This window comes from Hippocampus comes, unplaced genomic scaffold (assembly GCF_001891065.2).
Source record: "Hippocampus comes isolate QL1 unplaced genomic scaffold, H_comes_QL1_v1.1 scaffold40, whole genome shotgun sequence".
NCBI lineage: Eukaryota > Metazoa > Chordata > Actinopteri > Syngnathiformes > Syngnathidae > Hippocampus > Hippocampus comes.
In genome coordinates this window covers 590,725-613,830 of record NW_017842058.1, presented here as the reverse complement: position 1 = coordinate 613,830, position 23,106 = coordinate 590,725, and the positions used below count along the sequence as shown (strand labels likewise).

The window sequence follows — 23,106 nt, the reverse complement described above, 5'->3', positions numbered from 1 at the left end:
TAAGTCTGTGTGTCAAAATTACTGTAATGTTTCAAACAACGTTACTTGTCCTAGAAGCTTGATTTAAATACTACAAATGGAAAATTATTTGTAAGAATTGTCGTGTGGGCAGCATAATAGGTAATGTACTTAAGTAATCAATTGTTAATTTGTCAACGCTATTTGTGACGGAGGTTTTAATAGAGGATTGAACTGCACATTTGATCTTTTTTTCTTTTTAGAAAATTAATCAAAGATGGCAGCTATCTGTTGAAATGACAAGGAGATATCTTGAGAAATAGTGAAGTCATGCTGTTTTACTTCTTGACCAAATTTTCTGTTGGCGATGCATTCAATCACAAATGATTATTTTGCTCAGTAGATAGCACGAGTTTGCAGAAATTAATAAGGGTAATGCTGTAAGATGAGTTTGAAAGCATATATAGGCAGTTCTAAAGTATATATGTGTGTGTGTGTATGTATGTATGTATGTGTGTGTATATATATATATATATATATAGAGAGAGAGAGAGAGAGAGAGAGAGAGAGAGAGAGAGAGAGAGAGAGAGAGAGAGCGAGTCTAATGAAAGTCTGCTGGCTTAATGCTAACCTAATTTAAAACGCCATCAACGGGCTAGTGAAAATTACCATTTGAATGCTAATATATATATATATATATATACACACACACACATACCGCGGCAACCCTGATCTCTAATCCCTACGAATACGAAGGGTCACACTTAAAATGAATCCACCTCAATTAGCCTACTTGCTTTGGATTTCAGTCCGCAAGTGTCCACGATCACGTTTTGTCATTTGCTTTTTTTCATTTGAAAATGAAAAAATTCTTGACAAACGGCGACTTTACATTTTTAACACCTCAGCAGCAAATAGATGAAGAGTTGCTCGATATCCCACAAAGTGGGATCATTGCACAGACCCTTCGAGCTGTGACTCGAACATCTGCTCTGTGGGGATAAGTAAATAACAGAATGCTTAATGCTTGAAAGTCCAACAAGATCTTTTTGGGAGGATTGCGAGCAAAATCAACCATTTTAGGGTTGCTATATTTGAACTAAGTTTTCCCATAATATAAACATTGCCAATGGGCATGCACACCAACATGGGAAGTAAAAACCTACCAATCAGAAGCAACTCTTCTGCTCAGTCGGCCGCATGACGATTGGTGATGGTCATTGACCCTAATGACAGGGAAAACACTTGAGTCACAACACTAAATTCTTTAATGCTGCCTGACACGAGGTCCAATGAAGTGCACTGAATTCACACATTGACAGTTCAATGTCTAAAATTCATATGACATATACATTAAGGCACTGTATATAATCCGAACCCAAAACTTCAAAGTTCACAAGATGTGTCATGTTCGGCTTGGTGGTTTCACTGTATGTTGTTTTGCAATTTAGCAAGCCTGGATTCACACTGCAGGTCCAAGTGCTCATTTCCAATTTAATGCCTGTATCCTATCTTTTTTAAATGGTGTTTTTCCATGTATGCAACGTTTGAAGTGACTCATATCTAATATGTCTGTGTTTACGTTCACGGAACACATGAAACAACCCATATGCACAGATGCCCAAATTGCACATGAATACCTCCATAAGGTTCCAATCTGCAATTACAGGCATCCTTCGCCTCATTGCAGACACCTTTGCCTGTCTCACGCTATCGCTGTTTTTTAAATTATGCCTATCCTTTATCTGAACTGCTTATCCTTTTCTAATCCAATCCAATTTTACATTGCAGATTTTTCTCTATATTCTGGGATCTTCCAGTGATCATTTTCTGACACTTACTGTTATTGTAGAATTAAGCAACAGCCCGGTGGAAAGTGTGTCTCTAAAAGACAGAGAATAGCCAACGTTTGGGGTCATTTCACATTCAAAAAAAGAAGATAATGAGTAATATTTCGACTGCAAAGCAAAATTGTCTGACGCAACTGCACGTCAACGGTCAATGTTGTTAGCTCATTTAATATAATCTACCACTGCCACTTAGAATGAATTCTAATCCGGTGGGCAAGGATGGACACAGCTGCAAGTGCAATTTTAATGGCTCTCTTGAACAAATAGTGACAAAATAAACAATTAACAAGCGCATTCATACACGAGCTGCACGGCTACAACTGAGGCATTCAATGAGCAGACTGGCTAACGGGTGGCCATTGCCAGCCGCTATCTTGTGCCTACACTATCATTTGTTGACTTTCACGTTACTCAACAGGCCAGGCCCCACCATTTACAGCCATACATAATCATAGGTCACTGATACTACATTGTAAAACTTGAGGATGCCCACCCCGGCCCCAAATTGTCAAAAATAATACTTACACCTCACATGCATGTTTCGGATTGGTATTATGTGAAAATCTTTGTTTTATTCATTATCTGAATCCTCGATTTATCGATGAGATAATTTGTAGAATCATCAATTATAAAACGCCCCAATCCTAAGAGGAAATGTTGAACAAGTGTATAGTGCAGGGTGATAAGACTGTAAGAGTCATAAAGCTTTAACAGACATATCAATAAAATAATAAATATATGGCCAATGCATTTGTCAATAAAATACAAACACTATATCTAATTGAATGCGTCTTATTTTTTTCTATTTATGCTGCCATGATGCAATATCCAGTTTTGCCACTCAAGAGCAAACAATTTGAATTGTCACTTGAACCTGTGTCTGATATTTGGGGTTTTTTTTTTTGTTCCCATACTGCGCAATATGTTGTGTGCTTAGCTCGGCTGTATTCCACTCCCACTATTAATTATTAATTCAAGCCAAGACGGCTGATATGAAAGCATTAAAAAAAAAAGTCATTTAAGAGATGTGATGCCATTGAAATAGGCAGCTCTGATCCACCGGGATGCGGTCCGCAGGTTTATTCACCGGCGTGCTATCCATATCTGCTTACGCCTTTGAATGCCTCGCTTGCAGCAGCAGTGGAAGAAGAAGAGTGGCTTTTTCTAGTGAGATTTCAAGAGCTATTTATAGATCTCTGCCAGAGCACCATGCGTGGTGTTGCTGCTGCTGCTGCTGCTGCTCCTGCTGCTGCTCCCATCCCTCTCCCCTCTCCTCTCACTCTCTTTCTTTACTCCTTCCTTCTCATCTTTCAAACTGTTTGTTTTCACCCCCACACCCCCAAAACCGATGTTTCCACTCGTGTCCTCCGTCGTTTGCTTTGAAGTCAATTATTGATTTGGTTGGAGGGAAGGTGACAGGCTTTAAATCTTTGCCTGGGTGACTTCACAGGCTTTGCTGCAAAGCTCAGAGGGTTACAATGCATATGCATGACACAGTGGAAGCTCTAAGGTCGAACACGGTGCTTTGGTCTTGGATGCTGTTCGACATCTGATTTGTTCCTATTTCTCCCAAAGTCATGTGAATTGAATTTACAACAGGTACTCGTAAGAAGTTTTGTTCATTCGCCACCATCAGGGCGAGTTGGTGGAGTCTGTGATTCCAGAATTTGGAGCGAACCCGCAACGTGCTTAGCAGGCAGTAGTCAAAGCTCATTGTTGTTATCGCTAGCTCGCTGTTGCAGCATCTTGCCTCGACCTGTCGACTGTCCGACTGCAGGTGACATAAGCAGCCCAATGAACTTTTTTGGGACGGTCATGTGTATACATCCTGACTGAATGTTAACATGCCACCCAACAACGAACACTGAAGGGGCTGCATGCATCGTCCATTTTCACTCTACAACCGCATTAGCATGGGTTTTTTCATTCAGAATCATCCGAGATTTGAAATAATGGTCATTAGTAGAAGATATCAAGGATAATAGTCACTCTGGTCTCTATTCTAGTCTTATTTTTGCTAATCGATCAATCGTTTAGACTTGTTAAACTTAAAATTGTCCAAATCATCTGAACTTCAGCCTCCACAGTAACTATTCTCAGATTTCTGTAGTGTTTCATGAAGGCAGATGATTTTTTTTTTTTTCTCCAAAAAAAAGAGCTTGCAACCATTTGCAAACATCTGCTTGCACTTTGAAAAACAATCTAATTTTTTTTTAGAATTTCGGACAGATCTTACGTAACCGAATCATAATTCATTTAAATTTGTGTTTTCTTGTCGTAGTGTGTAAAAGTATTGAAAGGTCAAACTTTCCAATACCGTCACATGACCAGTGATGTTGAATGTGGCTGAGGTATGGACAATGGGGTGAGGGAGGAGAGGATGTCAGAGGCAACAGAAATGAGGATGCTAAGACGAATTGAAGGAGTGACACTGAAGCACAAGGACAGAAGGATGTAACAGGGAGGCTTTAATGGGAAGGTAAAGGAGATCTGAATCAGGTAGAATGGATATTTGTAAAGGATGGAGAAGGAAGGCCCAGTTAGGGAGGCCAAGAGTCTGCAGTTAAGACCTTTTCACACTGCACTTAGCAATGCGCGGTAGGCAGTCAATGAGCCAATTCATTGTTTGTGATTTTGAGAGAAATTTCTGGAAAAATTTCCTATTCGAGAGTGCCGTCACGGTGACGTCAGGAGGGCCCATCCAATGGGAGAGATGCTGGCCGAGTGATTTCAGAATACGGACAGCAAATGGCAAACCAGCAGGAAAGCCTCCCCGTTACTTCCTTGTTGGCTTCTAAATATGGGCATACTTGCACCAAGGGCTCTGTCACCCTTGTGCACTGCCTTTCAGAAAATACCAGCAAAAACCAAGTGCCGTATGACATGGCCTTCGGGATTTGCTCCACTTCAAAGTTAAAGGTGAGGATGCTCACAAGTTCTTGGAAGTAAAGATGATTATAGCTAACCCTGCAATTTAGTGAGGAAGGCATAGAAAAAGTTTTGTTTGGACCCAGGTCTAAATGCCATTTTACTTTGCTGCCGTAGGACAGAAACCCCAACCTAAAATATCAATTTGACCATTTTGCCTCACCTCACCACTGCAGCAGCCCAAACTCTTTATTAATCATACAGGTAGTGTTTAGATTATGTTTTAAAAATAACTAACTGCCAAAAAAGTGTAAAAAGAAATTAATAGACGTGATTAAAAATTGTATTAAAGTCTACATAACTCACTTGGGTGTTAATTACATTCTGAAGATGCATTGAACACTCCTCACGTCATATCATTTAACATGAACTGTCATACATATAAAATTAAATCACCCAAGCATAACGTGTAACATTCGATTGCACACGCCTGTGTGTTTGCATTTCGGACGTCCCATTAACATAAACATTTTTCAAATGACAAAAATGGACAGACGTGTTTTTGACAGGACCAATGAAATTATTTTGATCATAAGGGACAAGCATATGTCGTTTTATTTGGTAGCAGCTAATGCAAGAATCAAATGTTGCAATCTCCACCTTCACTCAGTGCAGTGCTGCTTCTTGTCACACAGCACAGATGGACTTACTTCACAAATGTAAATTGATTAAAATAATCCAAAATGAGATCCATATGAGGTAGCGTAACATACTGTATGTTGATGAGGTTTCATAGTTTTTCATATCGAGACCATCACTGCCTGTCCGGCGATGGTGTTCATGGCGCAAAAACGTTTATTTGCGATATCTTTGGCCACTGATCCTCACTTAGTGCCTCTCCTGTTTATCCATCCTCCTTTCTAAGCCTGTCACCTCTGTCTTTTGCTGTCCCACGAAAGAGTTGAAGAGCTTGGATGCAAAAGACGTGGCTCTGCTCGTTCGAGTGAAGCATTAGACGGCATTAGTGCTGTCCTCTTTATCCCTGGTCATGTGGCCACCCTGAGATTTCTGTGACAACAGTTGTGAAATATGCAAAACCCTGCTTGCTGTTGTTCTTGCAATCAATTCAGTGATCTGGCTACCATGTCCAATGCGCAAATTTGTTCTCGACTTTAGACTTTTGGATGAGTTTATAGGCAGCCCCTTGCCCTTGGAAATGATATATTTGACCTTTCCATCAAAATCCCTCCTTTTTACAAGTTGATTGGCCATAGTTTGCAGGGCACATCTGTTGAAAATCTTTCAAGATTGGTGATCCGACCACTCTGTTGGTGAAATGAATCATTGACAAACCCATTAACTGTAACTTAACTAACCTATCATGCTGTGCTAACACCCAAGAGAATATGGAAAGAAATGTCGATTCTTTGTTATTCTTAACACACTACATTTTCATGTTCTCAGCTCCTCTTCCACTGATTTATATTGGAATAATGCTTCCAGGAGGTGTTGTCATAGCAAAGGTCTTTAAGGACATCTTGATTTTTGAGACACGGTTTATCAACAGTCAATTGCACACAATCAACCAAATGTATAACAGTTGATGAATTGACGAGGACATTAGAGGGTTTGAATATGGGAGTGTATTGTTTTAATGTAACGGATGACTGTTTTGTGTTTGAAAGTTAGCAGCTCCTTTCGTCAATTTGTTAGCCGCTAACATGTCTTCGTAATCATCTCGGTTGCATCTTTCCCTGGTAAATCAAAGCTGGCGCTTGACGTACTTGGATCTCAAATGAATCCTGGTTCCACGGTAGCCAAGCCAGGCACAAAGCAGACATCCCTTGACGTCTACCTTATCCTGAGCTTGCTGCAGATAGTTGCTTTGATGCTGAACTTTTGACGTCCTCCGCTCATATTCACTGAAGCTGCAGGGAGAACATGCAAATAAGTCATCTTGAGGGATTAAGGCTTTCCCAGCTAATGAGTTTTTTTCTTTCATTAATTTTGCCTGCTATCTTCCCTTTTATATTCTTTGTACTGTATCTTTTTTTAACCGTAAAGCAGTGCTGCGTTTTGACATCAGCTGTCAGCACTTCATACCCCGCAAGAGTAGTTCCAATCAATCATCAGCCTCCTAACACAGTGATCCCATAATTCCTCAGCCCTTGCCTTTTATGCCAAACCCAGTGAAGTGAGAGAATTCCTCATCTGTACGTTTTCACAACGTGACGCGGCCTCCCACCGTCAAATAATTAGTGATGAATTCTTTGTCTGAAACGCTCTCAATTGCTGTCAATACTGGAGTGAGAATCTGGATTGAATCTTTACATCCCTGTCTTGGCGTAATGGAACGGCTCTAATATCACCTGAGAATGCCCGTTTACACATAGTGTGAAAGGGGATTGATCATTCGTGACTACGCTAGTTCATGTTTAATGATTGGGGGAACAAAGTTTCACAATCACGCAACCTTGGTGACTGATTCATGTAGCTTTTTAAAACAGCTGGGGTGCTCGCGAGCCCTCGCTTGGCTGTCACTGCAATTATATCGTAGCACTGAGAGCAGCAAGCGAACAAGATGTGCGAGGGAGGGAGGAAGAGAGAGAGCTAGAATCCATGCGAAAGGGAGCAGGCTTTGCAAGAGACGGCAGCGTTGTGAACGATGCACATGTTGGCATGAGAGCGGGAAAGAGCCAGCCAGCAAGGATTTTTGTCCTGGTCCATGCGAATTTCATTGAGGGAAAAAAAGAAGAAACACCTCTCGACATTAGAACAAGGCAAGTTGCCGGAAGGAGAGTGTAGAATGAGCTGAACTTGCCTGAAACTCGCCCCCCCACCGACAATGGAATTCATTACCTTTTGCAGTTAAGCAACGAGAGTTCTTTCTAGTCCACAACTGCTGTTTCTTCTGCCGTGATTCATTTACTGAGTTTCAAAAACAAAACAGAACAACTATCTGACCTGATCCGACTTGGCTGGAGATCCTCCGAGATGACTTCTTCATACCGTAAGAATGTTTTGTCTCTGTGTTATCTATAATTGAAATTAATCTATTGTAATCCTAGTCTGTATATCTTGGCGCACCAATTCATGCCTCTGATTGTGCTCTAAGCATGGCATGGTTTTTTGGGGGGATGAAATGCTGCTGGTAGTTTCGTAACCTTAGTACTTTAGTATCTTGCAACTTTTTTGGCTGTTTTTTTAGTCTACGGTGTAGTTTGAATGAGCAGTAACTGACAAACTGGATTGTTAACGCAAGCTATGCATCAAATATGGACCCCGCCGTCTTGATGACTCTCACTAATTTGTGGCCACTTAAAGGCGGGGGTAATGAGGAATTCCCTTCCACCGTGTCCTTGTGTGGGTGGAGGGCAGTGGGCGGAGGTGGTCACAGCGCAAGAAGGCATCGCTGCAACGCCGTCACGCCGAGGAGTGAGGGGAGGGGTGTTGCGAAGAGGGGCAACCTAGTCGCTTACATAAGGCTGCATGTGGGAAGTCCTGCGTTAAGAGACCTTGATGCTTATCCACAATGATCATCTTAACTTGGAGCTACAGCAGTGGCCTGTGGTCATGTCAGTTTAGGTGTGTGCCACGCACGCTCAGATTCTCATTTTCTCTCCCCAAGGTAATTTGCATCCGTGTTTTCACCGTCTGTTGAGACCGAATGTGCGGGCAGCAGTAAAACAAGAGGAGGTGATAAAAGCACAACAGAAGAGCCCTCTTGAATAAAAAATCTGTGGTTATAAATAGCAGCGCGCCCTCATTGACTGTTTCAGGTTGAGGAGACCTGGCTTCGAAGACACGCTCTCCGCTGATGGTTACAGCCTTGCAAAATCCCACTCGCAATTACCCGATTGTCATTTATAAAAGCTTTTTTAGTTACTCAGCCCAGATCTGTTTAGATGAGATCTGGAAGATCATTATAGCTGTTAAATTCGAGGGGGGGGGGTAATGTATCCAAATCACCAGATTTGCCAGATGGTGGCACAACTATAACAAGTGTAATTTTTTTAAATTTAATGTTGCAGCACCAAAAAAGCAATTAGCTCTGTGAATCCATGTGTTCATTTATAGCTGGGGCATGTAAACCACACTTATCTGTAACATAATACAGTGGAGCCTCCAAAGTCGAACACCAGCTGTTTCATGAAATGGGTTGACAAAATTTTATTCTATTGTGATTACAGGTGGTGGAATAATGGGTTCATGGAAGCTTTATTAACCTAACAATACAATGTTTTAACTAACATGGCCTCACGAAACCATCATTAACAGTCCAGTATCAATACGTTAGCAACAATAAAATCGCTTAACTTTAATGATAAATGGGAATTAGGTAATACACATGCACCCCTTGCACATCATTCTTTAACATACATGCATGTAAAAAATGAAACCAACCTCTAATGTGGTAAAATGTTAAACGTAACTCATACTTTGCATTTTGATCACAAGTGACAAGTATCTGGCAGCTAGCCAGCCTGCGTCAACACTCGTTAGCTAGCACCTTCTCTTAGAAGCTAATTTAAAGGGCTATGGGTTCACTCTTTCTTGTCAGACAGCAAACACAACTGAGACTCCAATTCACAACAGTTATCAGATGATCAAATTCAAAGCTTTTTGTTCATAGCGTATTCATCCATACAGTAACTGCCAGTGGATCTAGACTTCTCTTAGGTTCTTCTTTCCATCAGTGCTGTCCTCTCAGGAAAAATCGTAGGAAACAGCACCTTTGATGCTGCCTTAAATGAGGCTTAGTGAGGTACAGCAACATCACAAATTTATGACATTACAATGTCCAATAATTGCTGTGGCAAGGTGTATTTTCCCTAAAAACAAACATACTCCCATTACTTTTATTTGTGGAATTTTTGGGTAACCTAGCACTCCTGCTTCCCAGGTAGCTGGCCCTCCTGCAGCCTGCATGCTAATTGCCAGTGCGTGGGAAAAAGACCAAGCACAAAAGAGAGGATGTTCAAGAGTCAGAGGGAAGGGTGGGTTGGGAGTGGGGGGGGAAAACAAAATAATCAATGGCACCCTCTGGAGAAACTCACTGCTGTAATTGCCTCTAAGTCAGAAGGTTTACACTGACTCACCTGCAGCCTGGAGGAAACCTACACACCAGGGTCATTCATTCAGTGTAGTTTGTACAGAATGCGCTGGGCGAGTTAAGATTGCAAATATCGCCCATTGTTAGTTGTGCAGGGCAAAGCTTGATTGGCAGCTCTCAACGAGTCGAACAACGCACGAATTCAGTTCACTCTGACAATCATCTTGTCGTTGAAGCAATTACAACCTCGATTGCATGCCACCAAATCAGAGCAAATAGTTTTAGTTTCAGGTGAATTTGTAATATCACAAAGTTCGGCTGGACTTTGTATTTAGAAATGCTTGCATCCAGGACTTAAAAGTTCAGAGAATGTATCATGTCGATTAAAAACTCAAAGTTTGAACAATACAAAGGCAGGGGGACATATTTGGAAGTGGTTCGTTTTCACGAGCGATCCTGCCTGCTGCCCTGCAACCCCACACACACACACACACACACACACACACACACACACACACACACACACACACAGTGGTTTTCTTTTCTGTTGTTGCAGAATGGATACAGCAATGTCCTGGTTATTATTGCAGCCTCCTCCCCAGTGGCTATTCTTGGGATGCAACTTGTCGCATCGTAAGAGTGACTTTAGCCCTTTACACGCGTGCAACTAACGGTGCCTGACTTGGTGACTGGCTGGTTGCCTGATTTCTGGGTAAAGCCTGCGAGCTGGCAGCTCTCAAGCCCCCATCGCTGTTGGCATGGCAGGCCAGGCTGCCAGCTGTTGTCAAATGGAGGTATTTGTGCATGTCAGGAAAGCCACTGGCCCCCATCTGGATGCAGCTAAGTACCGAACTGTACGATATTCATCTTATGCCAAGGATGAGGACATGATATTTATTGACCAGTGTTGAATTTTCCCCAATTCTCATGAACAGGGCCACCTTTTCCTACTCATACGTCTCATCAAATATAGGCCCCCTTCTCCGACCCTAACCAAGATGCTCTACTCATTTTTCAACGATGACAAACAGATCAGTACAACACTTTATCGTAAACATATTTGATAGAAATAAAGATGTATAATATTGTATGTACTCGTTCACAATCCGAAAACAAATGCCACATCTAATATGAATGGAACGCATCCGTGATGTGACACACATGCACACAAAGCACCTCGAGTGACACGCCCAAAAGACGACATCATGCGGCAGTGTTAACACAAGTAAATATGGTCCAGCGGAGCTAGAAATACTTTGGGGAAATGGTCTTTTCGATCTCTGCATTTCATAGAGACGTCTGACAATGACGACTCCATGTCATTGCCTTCACTCCCGCTCGGAATGATGCGTTTGCCTGGCTGAATTACGTACTACTATCATTACAAATGTCAGTTTTATGCTTCATGTTTCAAGTGGGATTAAATTACTGGAAAGTCAATCATAAAGTCAGCACTGTTACTCAAAACAACTTTGCAGATTCACGGACAATTGTTAGTCGGCCCCGCTTTTGCGGACCGCATATTGGGCTGATATATGGGTCGGACCTCTGCGATCTGCCCATTCAGGCTGAGGTTGCTCTGTAAAAAATCAGATATGTATCCGATCTAGCACCACATGTTGAAGTTACCTGAGTTGGATTTGAAAAAATCCAAACTCAATAGTTCACATTGTCATAAAAATAATGAGATACAGGTCACATATGGCCCCCCAAAATCAGATTCGAGTGGCATTTGCCTGCAGTCTGAACACAGCCAAAGGCGAGTCATGCCACTTTACTCTCTACTACAAAACTGGCTGTCTACACAGCAAGCAGCAAGTTATCTTCTTTAATGTCTATAATCCGTTTTAACCCAGAAACGTAGTCTCATCTCTCTCCCTTCTCTATAAGGTACAGGTTTTTGGTGAACGTCTCTCCCTTTTGGATCATCCCAGTTCTGTAGTTAATGACCAATGCTGACTCGTCACCAATATTCATACTGTGGATGGCATCACATCTGCACAATGAATATAGTTGAGGGTCCTCTTGCAAGTAAATCCTACACATTTCCGGTCACCAGGTAGCATTCATTGCAAGTTCTACATGCAAAAAACACGAGCCCCGACTCAATGCGTTTGCACAGAATTTCATAAAACGTATGCTAAAATTCAGAATTCGTCTGGCAGGAAAGGTGCTGATTTTGTACAACCGAGCATTTCTTAACGTTTAAAGATGGCTGCGCTATTCTATTTTCTTCCCAGTTGACCCTAAGAGTTCATCCATCACACTCGAGGCTACACCACAGAGTGCGCGCCGATGGTGGGAATTGACTGAGCCGGTATCGATCCGTGTTGTGTTGCGGAGCGGGCGGTTCACAGCAGTTCCAAGTGTGAATAATCATTTTGTTTTAAAAACAGAACAAAAAAAAAAAGACAAAAAGGTATTGGCAGTTTTAATACAGAAGGAGAAATGACGGACTGAGTACATTTTTAAAACACTGTAAAATGTATCTTTTTTTTTTCCATCTGCACACATTAATCATAAGCTTATAGGTCAGAAAATGTGTACGTATTTGAGGATTACCTTGGTAACCGCAGCCTGTAATGTCATCGAGGGATCAAACTGTGACTTACTGTGTGAATGCAGCTTTAATTTTACTGGTGTGAATGATACAAGAGAGTCTGCGCGTGAAGAAGCTGCACATTTTAATGACTCTTTGTGAATGAATCATATTCTGATCACTCTGTAAGCCTCATTAAGTCCGAGGGATCTTCAAGCCATGTTTGGTTGGCACGTGTGGGTTTGTTTTTGTCTGTGCCGTTTAGCCACGTCGTTAAGTGTCCCCCCCCTCTCCTCCCAGTGGTGTAAATCTGTGTTAAACTCAATCCCCTTCAATAACGGTCTTGGAATATGGGAAAGCGAAAGGTGGGTTGGTACATGAGGGGGTCGTGAGGGTGAGGAAGGGAGTGAAAAATATGGGGGTGTTGAGGGATATGGCTGGATTTCTCTTGGCGACAGAGCTTGTTGCCATGGATCTGATCCTCCGATTGGCGGAGGGTTGGTCCAATCACTTAACAGCACAGATTGTTTCATCATTGAGAAGTTTTCCCCTCTCTCTCCCTGTCTCACTCATAAGCCGCTGCTCCTCCGTCTTTCTCACCTCCTACTGGCTGCCCAGAAAGACTGAAATAGAAGTTGTGATGCTTGGAAATGAACTAAAAGGTGAACTGTATGAAGTCGAACTGTGTTTCATGCATCTAACGTTTTTACGGGGGATACGACTCTTTATTCTGACTGATTAGCAGTCCTCCCGTGAGGTAGTTGTTACATTCTGCAGTGGTAAAAACGGTGAAAGCACTCACTGGCTTGCTTTCAGGTGTCCCTCCGTTTGTCGCGTACAGAATCACACGTGACACAAGAAGGTTGGGGTGTCCTGATTCGATATTGAAATTGAATATCAATCTGATGTCATTTTAAAATACACGATCAGATTATATCGATCTACATCCAGATTTTCTGATATTAACATTAATATATAAGCAGTCCATTGCAGACTCTGTTCCTACCACCTAAAAAAAAAAATCTGGCCGTACTGAAGTCAACTTGAATTGCTATTTTGCAGTAGAATTAGTACAATTTGATTTTATTGAGTACATTCTTGTTATTTCTCAGGGTACTTTAAATTATTTTTGTTTCACTCGTAGCCACTGTTGGAATGAAACTCTGTTTTAAACCGACGGCTGCTAAATTTTGGCCATTTAAACCAAGGACTGTTACATGTTTGGCCATCCCGCTGCTTGTTGCTGATAATGTCACATTCATTGTGGGTATATTCTTGATATTTGCCTTAGGTATCCACAGACTTTTTTTTTTTTCTGGCCCGAGCACACAAAGGCCCTCTTGAAATAGCTTAATTCTTTTGTCGTCTTTATTCCTGGCAGAGTTTGACGTTAACTCTGGTCCAGTGGCCCGGGGCCAGCATGCCAATGTGTCTTTCCGCCACCTACCCAACGATGCTGGTCCTGTCAGAAGAACAAAAAAAGTCACACGAGAAAAAGGCCAAAAAGAGCATTGCCGATTTTGGACCAAAAGACTTTCATCACTAAATCAAGCTTGCCGAAACAGAATGTAGTGACGCAAAAACCGCAACTGTGACTGGCATTTGATTGAGGAGTTCGCCTCATGGTGCTATTCTTGGAGTAGTCCATCCACCATCAATGGCAGCAGGACCGCGGAATGGCGGCGAGAGCAGCGAAACAATCAAGCTTCATTGACAGATTATTATTTCCAGTAACGCATGAACAACAACTGTGAGCTCGCAAGAACTTAATTAATCATAGACACAACTTGCACCAAAACACCATGTCACGTCACGGCACAGTGTTGTTACTGGAGCTTGGCAGTGAAATTTGAAGTCTCAACCCAAAGTCAGAAACCGTTTCACTGTGTAAAATACAATTTGTAGGCATGTCTCTCATGAGCAAATTCGCAAAAAAACCCACTTGATGTAAATTCAAAACAAAGTCTGGTTTATTGGTTTGTAGCATAAATTGGGAGAGATTTGCTTTTTCACTACTGCTGGCGGATGGAGCGTGGCAGCCCCATTAAAGGCACACATCACATCCAATTGAAACATACAACACTATTGTACATACAGAAATGACCTTTATAAAAACAAATTTCTTTGCAATCTCTCTGACTATATTTTATCTTATTCAGTGCTGATTTTCTTTAACTCATTCACTGCCAGCGGAGTACCCCGAAATGCCAGCTATTTTAGAGCATTTTGAATGATCGATCAAGAATATAGTGCAGAGGATATTGTGTTCTGACAATATAAATCAACATCAAACTAAACAAAAAAGAGTAGACATGTCTTACAAGAAAAAAAAGTTGCAAGCTAACAAACGTGTTGGCATTTTCCTCCCTCGCAATGGATTTGACAAGCCAAGATTCAACCCCAATCTTTATTTTCACCTCAAAAGCTATGCACATCAAACAAACAAACAAACAAACAAATCTCAATCTGAAGCGATGCATCGCTGCCATCTATTGCCGTTTGTTTGTCATTACAGTTTCATATATGCAATAATTTAATCGACAAGCTATGTGAGATGTCTTCCAGATGGAAAAACACCATTAACGGTTATATTTGTCAGTGGCAATGAACAGGTAGGTTATAGTTGATGTAATGTAAAAGTTAACAGCAGTGAATGAGTCAAGTCATGGTTCCGTAAAGGTAATAACCTTACTTCAAACGCTATTCGCGTCCTCCGTTTGGTGCACCTCCCAACTTTCACACACCCCGACAGGCAACTGAACCTAGAACTAAACATATGTAGATCCTGTAGCTGAAAGTGGCTGTAAAAGAGACTTGAGGGGATCTGCAGAAAGGTAGGGAGGAAGGTAGGTAACGAGGACGGGGAGGGAAGGAGGAAGCGAATGAGTCATAGCTCGTCCCACAGGACTGAGTGGGCTGACTGTGGAGGAGGATGGCGTCAGCAACAGGGCTGACAATTTAAGAAGACACATTAAAAGAGGAAGAAAAGGAGCGAAAGAGAGCAAACACTTTTGTCGTGGGTGGATGGAGCAAGCTGTATCGATGGGTGAGGTGGGGAGGAGGCTCAGGAAGGCAGGAAGGAGACAAGGAAGGGGTATCCTGTCACACGGGAAGAGCAAGGAAAAGAGGGGGTGGTTGTGAGGACGTAGATGGTTCGAGAAATCCTGCCTTCCGTTGCTGTTGACCATGTATGTCGGGTTTCTGTCGTCATCTAAAGTTGGCTGTCTGTTTTATACAAGTGTATCATGTAACCAAACGGTGCATGTGTGTGAACTCGCTCCAGTGACGCTCTCACTCATGGGCCGTCCCCTCCAGGCCACCGCGCCCCCATTCCCTCCCAGGGAGATTGTGTAACCGATGCAAAGGGGAATCCTCTCTGACATAGACGAGCGCGGCGGCGCCCGCACACACACACACACACACACACACACACACACACACACACACAAACACTGCTGATATATGATATGCGGAGGCTCAGAGTTTGCAGAAACTTGGCTGTTATGACACACACGCACGCGCGCGCACACGCACACACACACAGAGCACCCTTCACTGTGTGCAGAAATAACCTTGCTGTCTTTTGTGAAATGGCTTCTCTCTGACGTCAAATGGGCGAGGTGCACAGCTGAATACAAGACAAGATGAATTGGGCCATGCTGCCTGTGGATGGCTGTCTCCCCTTGCTGTCTGCGGGTTTGACCATACGTACACATACCTGTTTACTTGCTTCCTGGGCTTTATTCATCTCCATCCTTGTTCCTTGGAGAGAGAGCACGGAAGGGCATTCTTAAGTGTGACATTTCCAGTAATACAATTAACAATGTAACTGCTAACCTTGCTAAAACAATGTAACATTGTATGTATGTGTATCTCCATTGAGCCGAAGTCACTCATCCTTCCCTGCTTTCGCGACTGCTCTGGAACTACCGGGGGATTGCTAACTTGCTCCGCACCAGCTACAAGCTGCAGTTGGCTTGATACAGCAGCTAAACACTGTCATTTCAAGGATCGGAGTTGTTCTGTAAATTAGTGATCCTCGCCTCCATGGTGGCCAATGGACTCCACTTCTGACAAGTATCGTTATCACTAAAGGATGACAAGTAATAGCTAATCATGCAACACACCAAGCAAGATGAGAGAACAGGAGAAGATGGAGAAGCAATGCTAATCGCTAAGCTAACTTGAAACGTAGAGTGCCAAAACGGCAACATGCTTCGTGGCTTCACGATATTTTTAACAGAAGTCTGGCTGGAACCATGTTACAGGGGAGAGTAATCAACTCTGAACGGCAAATTAGCTGCTAAATTAGTAAGTGTCTAGAGAGAAATATAACAGCTCCACAGCAAGCATATGAGTCTCTATGTTGCTGTAGAACTTTATAAGGTAGGGCTGGACAATATGACTGAAAACTATGAACTCTGCTGGAATTACTCATAGTCATACCGTGGAGCCACAAAACTATCCGTGCTAACACTTAGCAAGCTAGGTTCAAGTATCAAGTTAGCATCTGAATTGTACTACGTATTTTGTGCTGTAAATGTTCTTGTTCAGTGTCATGCATTGGTTTATGTAAGTCTGTTTAATATGCATAATCCAAGGCAAAGTGAGTTAAAAATGACTCTCGCTCTTGGTTTCTATTTGTGCACACTGACTGGCGACTAAATTATTTAGAGTTGAATTTTAAATTAAATGCACCACGAAATCAGTAGATTCATTTCTAATTTGTGCTCCACACTGGTTTCAAAAGCTCCTTCGCATGATGCATTTGTCTGTCAAAGGGGCATTTTCATGTTCTTCAGTGATTTAGATAAACCAACTCTTCCATGAGAATTTTCAATAGCTCGCCCCAATGCTAACTTTTGTTCAGTCCCTGACCCAGTTCAACCTGTCGTGGAACAATGTGGCTATGAGCGCATCCCACATAAAAAAAAATCTATACGCGTCTGTAAGCCCCAACACACCAAAGTGCCAAGAGTAGCCCTGATATACACCCGATATTCTCTCTCTCTCTCTCTCTCTCTCTCTCTCTCTCTCTCTCTCTCTCTCTCTCTCATGAATAGAGACCACATGGATGCACGCGCAAACCCAGTGTTTCATGCTAGCCAAGCAAGCATCCTTTGGTGTGGAAACTTGACACACGGTGCAGGGAAGCTTGGCCCCTGCGCCTCAGCTGGTTGCCTGTCATCAGGACGGTCCCATTTTTAAATTGTCACTACATACTGTGTGCTTGTTAAGTGGGTCAAACTGGTTTTCACTGCAGTGCTGCTTCAGGGCATAAAAGGGGTTTTTGGGAGGTCTTGACCGCTCTTTGTCACGCATTCATTCTTATCAATTTGCGAGAGCTGCAGCTTTAATATATTTTTAGAATTGAGTATTCAAACTATTATCCCATCGATTAATCGAGTAATTGGATAAAAAAAAATACTTCTCACTTCTAAACACAATAACATACATGTGAAGTTCATTTTTTTTCATCCACTTGGGTTCACCATCCTTTCAGTTTACTGTAGTATCTTTGAGTGTGTATGGCTTTAAAAGCGGGATCTGCCCTGATGAGTGAGATGCAGAGTTGGAGAGCTGGTTACTGGTTAACACATTAGCCAGTTTGTATATAGAATGATTCCGTTTCACATGTGGCCATCATTGATCCGAAACTTTGGATGTTTTGTCATTGACAGACTCTTTCCTTGTAGTTTGCTGCTATCATGCTCAGTTATTTATTGGGATCGACTAACATTAATATTTTGAGGCATATGTCGATTCTGATACAGTGGTACCTCTACTAGCGAATGTCTCTTAAATCGGAAATTTTCAAGTTACGAATCGCCTCACCAGGAAATTGTTGCCTCTTGGTACGAAAGAAATTTCAACATATGAAGGTAAAAATACAGTATGGGTTGCTACTTGCAGCTCCGAGTTTCCTCAACGCAACATACTTAGAGCTGCTGTGCTATTGGCTATTACCAAGCATCCTCCTGGCATCCCATTGGCTAGGAGGGACTTCTACCGTATGTGTCTGTATGTAAATAGAGACATACAAGTATGTGTCGATGCAACGTCCGCATCATTTGCAACTCGGGGCATGAAGTGTTCCGATATATGAATATGAATCACTCAGAAAAAGTGTTCATCAGTTGGGCCATCGCTCACTATGCTGAAGTTTGCCTTGGACATTTTCAAAGGATTGTTGAAAGCCGACAAAAGGAAACGTAATTGGATCAGTTCTTAAAACACGAGGCAAAAACCACTTCTGAGAGAGAACATGGACTAAAGAGGGCAAAAAACAATGAGGACGCAGTTAAAAGTTAAATGACCATTTTTATTCGATACTCGATTCTTTGTTTTTTACATTATGCACAACTCTCATTTATTGTGCAATAATCTAATTGTAACATGTATTTGTTACATATTTTGATGCATTTTTATGCCTCGGCAAACATTCATGTCTGAATTTCGAGGGGATTGGAACAGATTAGGACATTTAGATGGAAAACGCGTCTCGACTATCAAAATTTTCGAGAAAGACGACATTTCTTCCAGGCCCAATCAAATTTGTAAATAGAGGTACCACAGTATTTGACAGGAAAAAAATATATAGATTACCCATTAAAAAAAAAAAAATTGCGATCATTTCTATTGATGTAGAAATCACAATCTCTTCATTTACCAAGGCTCATCGATTCAAAACTATCATCATACCCTCATTCCAATTTATGCCTGCATGTTGAAGACTATTCTTGAACACTCCTTTCTTTTTGTCAAATACAAAATGACCTTGTAAATATCGTGTCAACTTCAAGCCTCTTGGATTTCCGATCTGCTGCAGCCACACCTTTGCTGCATTGCTTATCTGCACATATTCAAAACCGTGAAGAAGCTTCTCCCTTAATGTCTTTAAAATATTTATTTTATCTTATTTTGGACTATTTTTATTGTCACAAGTCTTGCTGTTCTAACCTTGCGTATCGTATTTATTGTCATATGTGGAATTGTGTGTTGGTACCACTCAAAAAAAATCCCATAATCCTTCAACTCTAGAAGAACTAGAAAATAAATTTGAAATAAAGTTAAATAAGAATATGGCTCTGTTGGGCGAACTCCCATTCACCCGTAAGGACTTTGCTGAAGCTCTTGAGCTGGTCCACTGTTCCATGGCAAGGAGAAAAACCACACTGCTCCTCCTGAATCTGAGAGTTAATTTTCTAATTGACCCTCCTTTCCAGCACCCTTGAATAGACCTTACCAGGGAGACTGAGGAGCGTGATGCCCCTGCAGCAACACACTCTACAGTGCCCCTTCTTAAAAAAACAAACAAACAAACAAATTGGGTTTGGTGATTGCACCCACCATCTTGCGGCTACAGCTTTGGTCGGCCGTCTTAATGATGTGGCATCAAACATGGTAAACTTTGAGTCAATGTCCCCTGCCACTTCTGGGACGTGGGTGTGCCGACCCCTGTCCGGGCTAGGGTAAACGTTGTCCATGTATTGTATTTGTCACAAGGGGTTTTTTGAGCCGTGCATTGTCTGGGCCCTCACCTAGAACCTGTTTGCCATGGGTGACTGCCAGGAGCATAAAGCCCCAGACAACTCAGCTGCTAGGATCATTGGGACACATAAACCCCTCCACTGTGATAAGGTGATGGGTCAAGGAAGAGGGTAGCTGGTCATTTTAAAACAGCATTTTAAAATGTTCAGGCTGGTCTGAAACTCTGAATACGCACATGGGAGGGCAGCCAGTGTAGTCTGTTTGGGAAACCTTTGCGAATCAGTCCTTTGCATATGCTGCCAGTGCATGTTAAAAATTAGGGACCTAAATCCTTGCAGAATCAGAAACAAGTTGAACTTATCGTACTGCAACCAGCCAGTTGTAGATGTGATATTTCCTGAACCATTATGTTGGTCATTTAAAGTGTTGATTGCCATCTGTGTTTGTGCATGGGGTTTATTACAGTTTAATTATGCAGATAACCTCTTGTGAGTACAGTAGTTGTAAGAAGCCTGAGCTGTGTGGTATGTCAAGTCAAATGATAACAGCAGGCACAATTGAAGTGGTGACACAGGCTGATAGCAGTGTTGCAGCTTTTGTCGTCTGCCTGCTCTTTGACACAGTCTCTCCTGTCCATCCTTGGCCTAACGACCCCTACCGCAAAGTGCTTAAATTGAATTGGTCATTGATGTGGCTAACACATATGCAACACAGGACAGAGATAGTGTAACAATACACTCTGGGAGTGATGATTTGGAGTACATGACTACAAACTATTGTATTGCATCTTCAGAATGTTTACAAAACTCCTTCAATATGTGATGAAGTGTCATTTAGGCACTCGCAGCCTTAAAAAGGAACATTTTGGAAGTTTTACTTTGAATTGCTTCTGTACAAATAGTTGTCTCAGTGCAGTGCCTCCTCTCTCATGAAGTTGGAAATAACATAAATCATTTGGAAGCTGCCTCGCTCTGAAAATGATTTTCTCTGAATTGTGACGAAACAGTGGGGCTCATTTACATTACTAAGCCCCGACACTGAATTCTCCCAACATGACTTTGTTGGCTAGGCCAGGCCAGGCCAAGATCTGCCACTTTAAGGCACCACAGACAGAAGTATTATCATGTCAAGCTGCAAGGTAAGCCGTCAACATTCGCGCCAGATAACCAGCACAGACCAGGTGATTTGCCCTGGATGTTGTGGTAACAAAAGTCATACTTGGCATTAATCCCCTGTAGAGGGGGTGGGGTGAGCAGCCGTTTTTTTTCCCGTGAGATGGAAAAAAACACCTTGAAATGGCTGATTTCATTTCATTTCGTGGGAAGATACGTCACAGATATGTTGTCACTATTGTGGAAACAATGTTCTTTAACACTTGAGCATGTTGATTTTTGCAACCCTAATCAACCACCCGTCAATTTGGTGTGGTTGAGGCCCAACAACCTTGCAGAAATCTGAACGCTAGCGAACGCATACCTGACTGCTCCTCCTTATTGCTTTCAACTGCTATCGATGTTCCTCTCAGCGTGTGCTACAAGCTGTGTATTTATTTTTGCCATCATTCCCCACCTGACCCCCCTCACTGGTACTTGCTCAACACAAATGGCAGCAGTTGAGAATGACGTTGCCGTCTCCCTGGCAACCTAGTGTGCCAGTAGCGCTGAGTGTGTTGCGGGAAGCAGGGGTGAGGAGGAAACATGAAAGAGGATTGGGGTGGAGGAGGAGTGACGAGGTGAAGCCAGTTTATTCATAAGCACACTATTTTTGCAGTGCGGTCCCAAGGAGCCGTCAAATTCTACCCCCAGGTCTTTTGTTTTTTTTGGTTGCCCTTAGTGACACACAGATACAACCTACTCCCCGTTTATCCCCGTTATATCAGAAACACTGTCGAACAGACTGTAACTTAACTGCTTAAGCTACCAATTCAATGAATCTAAACATAACCATAAGAGGACGTACCGCAACGGAGAAGAGGATTGTCTCTGTAAGGCAAATCGTGGGAGTCTTGTATAAGCCTAGCTGTGGGCGTCACGGTCAATGTCGCTGCTGTGACGCAGTTGCTGTAGAATCGCCCGGGTTCTCCCTGCTGTGGGAAACCCTGCCTCAATTGTTCGCTTATCTCTGACGATTCTGCAGCACACGCAAGTAATCTGCATTTGTGCGTGCATGCGAGACAACCCCCAGGTGTAAGATGCATCGTCTGATTTGCTTGACTTCACTGCCAAATCTCTCCGTTTGGCTGCTTCAGTGTCGTGTTCAAGCATATTTTTGGATAGAAGAGATTCTGCGGATGCCTTAAAAAGTTGTTTTAAAGAGTGATTTATTCAGGACATGAAGGGAGTACAAACCTGATGGAGTGCAATTCTGCTTCTTCCTCTATCCTCTCCGCTACATCCAGCAGCAGTAAGCAGCAGAGATGAGTCACTCGGTTTGTCTGTGTGTGTGTATGTTTGAGAAACATGACGTCATGCGTGTCTTACTCTTTTTCGCTTTGACTATTCAGGGTTCCCGAGTGGAAGAGCGACCATGTTGCTGCACTGAGTCGCAGGGAGACACGCGAGAGGCCCCAGAGGAGAGCTGAGGTGGTGGCTGGCCCGTTGGTGTGCTCCTCCTCCTCCGACTGGACAGCGAACTGCTCCCCCTTCAGTTCACCTGATTGTGTAACTATATTGTTTATTGGATTATATTATAAAACCGTGTACACTTATACCGATGTTTAAATTGTGTATGACATCTGACAAGGACTACGTTTATATGCAGTCACTCTTTGGGTTAAGGTCGAAATAGTTTTTTTTTTAAACATTAGGAATAAACAGTTTACATCTATGAGTGGATAGAATTACCCCAATATATGTTAATTGTGATCAATTGGAATATTCCGATCTAATCTGTGAAATAACGGATAACATCATGCCGCAAATTTCCACTACTTACATTCTCCCGTCAATAAAACATTATGTGCATGTCACTCACCATCGTAATAAAGCAGTCGGTTTCCTCTTCGCACCAAAAGAGCGGTTCCGTGCTGCGTCTGAGTTTAGCTATGTTTGTTTACCTCTGCTTGTGTTCTTTCCGGTGAGTTACCTGCCAGACGCCTCAACTTTTATACACGTGTGTCGATATACACTCTGTGTCATTTTCGCCGTAGATACAGAAAAAGAATGTGAAACAGACGCAGAGAAAACAAGGCAGGCTCGCATAGTGAGTGGCAACGTAAGATGGCCGCCAGTTCACTTCTCGCTCCGGCAAATAAGTGGCATTGCCGCGCACACAAGTACTTGTACTCGAAAGACCACCATTGCTTGTGGATTGACTAAAGGGTAGATAGAAAATGGTCAATCCAGTGG

At 42.4% G+C, this 23,106-nt stretch overlaps 1 protein-coding gene across 13 annotated transcripts in view; it reads left to right on the top strand.

Annotated features, from left to right (window-relative positions):
- Window positions 1-23,106, top strand: part of r3hdm2 (R3H domain containing 2) — a 50,767-nt gene that overhangs the window by 1,599 nt on the left and 26,062 nt on the right. For 10 of the 13 annotated variants that reach the window (XM_019861041.1, XM_019861044.1, XM_019861042.1 and 7 more), the window contains exons 3-4: window positions 9,757-9,759; window positions 22,263-22,419. The gene's annotated coding sequence lies outside the window, so the exon portion shown is untranslated. Of the gene's footprint in view, window positions 1-7,246; window positions 7,687-9,756; window positions 9,760-21,903; window positions 22,163-22,262; window positions 22,420-23,106 lie in introns of those variants that run through there. The other 3 variants (XM_019861039.1, XM_019861040.1, XM_019861037.1) reach the window with 3 other exon arrangements.